Source organism: Otolemur garnettii, unplaced genomic scaffold, assembly GCF_000181295.1.
Source record: "Otolemur garnettii isolate 467f Iridium unplaced genomic scaffold, OtoGar3 scaffold00020, whole genome shotgun sequence".
Lineage (NCBI taxonomy): Eukaryota > Metazoa > Chordata > Mammalia > Primates > Galagidae > Otolemur > Otolemur garnettii.
The window spans coordinates 494288-495660 of record NW_003852415.1 but is presented as its reverse complement, the minus strand read 5'-3'; the positions used below and the strand labels follow the sequence as shown (position 1 = coordinate 495660).

Genomic DNA, 1373 nt, shown 5'->3' with positions numbered 1-1373 from the left:
ACAGCAACCTCCAACTCTTGGGCTCAAGTGATTCTCTTGCCTCAGCCTCCCAAGTAGCTGGGACTACAGGTGCCCGCCACAACGTCCAGCTATTTAAGAGTCAAGGGTCTCTTTCTTGCCCAGGCTTGTCTCAAACTCGTGAGCTCAGGCAATCCACACACACCCCCCTCCTCGGCCACCCAGAGCGCTGGCATTACAGGCGTGAGCCACGGCGCCCGGCCCTGATTCTCTTCTCCTTAGAAACTTCAGAGGTTATTTTCAACACAAAATGCATACAGGTTGTAAACACTTACAGCCCACACCCCCGCAGGAAATGACAAGCAAAGGAGAAACGAGCTGCTCAGCCGTGCGGCGTAGACAGCCGACCCTGGGAGGATATATTACAGGAGAGTAGCTCTGGACTGAAAGGGCAGGGCCCCCTCGTCATCTCCTTTACCCCATTACAAAGGCCTCAGTGTAAGGCCCTAGGTCCGTGGGCAGGCCCCGGCTACGGGTGCAGTTTGAGAGCCCCCGCCCAGCACACCGACTGACTCCGGCTTTCTCAGGATGGTCTCGATCCCGTGTTCCTGCTCCCCTCAAAAGCAAAGGAGCCGAAACAAACCTGCGAGAAGGATCGAAACCGTGAGGCTTCAGAACGGCCGCTGCCGGGCCTGCCTGATCCGGGAGGGGTACCCAAGAGGGGCCGTTTCCCTGTCCCCTCTGGGGGACAACTCGGCCCCAGCCTCCTCCCAGACCCCACCGAGAAGCCGGGATTGGCTCCTCGGCTCTCGGAGACCACCTAGCCCAGCAGGTGTGGCCAGGCTCACCTAGCAGCTCACCTTCCCGTTCCGGGCAGCGGGCGGTCCGTCAGTCGGTCCCGAATTCCGTCCACACACAGCGTCTTCCGGCTCCCGCCGGAAGCAGCTCGAGCGCGGGACAGGAAGTTTGGCCGCCCCCCACCCCACGCACCCCACGAGCACACCAGTTCGCTTGCCTCCGGGCTTCGCGGGTCAGCCCCAGGGTTACTTGCGGAGGGCAACTGGCGGGCCCGTTCCGGCTCGGGGCGCAAGGTTCAACCCCAGGACTGAAGCACCCGCACCTCCCATTTGTTCTTTCTCGGCCTTCGGGGCTCCTAGAAGTCCGAAAAACGGGTCAGTTTCTTCTAGCCCGTGACGTCAGCAGAGAATGGGTGGTTTTTCTCGTCAGCGGAGAAGTTACTTACAGTGGAAGCACATGAGAAAGATGACTACTTAAACATTTATCTGAGGTCTCAGTAGAAAGGACCTCGAAGCTTTAACGCCCCAGAAGGGAACTTGGAGAATCAAGTTGGCATTGCAGGTTCGGCGCCTGTGGCTCAAGTGGCTAAGGCGCCAGCCACATACACCTAAGGTGGC

At 59.4% G+C, this 1373-nt stretch overlaps 1 protein-coding gene across 1 annotated transcript in view; it reads right to left on the bottom strand.

The window, feature by feature from the left end:
- Positions 1 to 1318, bottom strand: part of ZNF410 (zinc finger protein 410) — a 54589-nt gene extending 53271 nt beyond the window's left edge. Inside the window, exon 1 of the mRNA XM_023511486.1 lies at positions 819 to 1318. The gene's annotated coding sequence lies outside the window, so the exon portion shown is untranslated. The remainder of the gene's footprint in view (positions 1 to 818) is intronic.
- Positions 1319 to 1373: the final 55 nt, after the last annotated feature.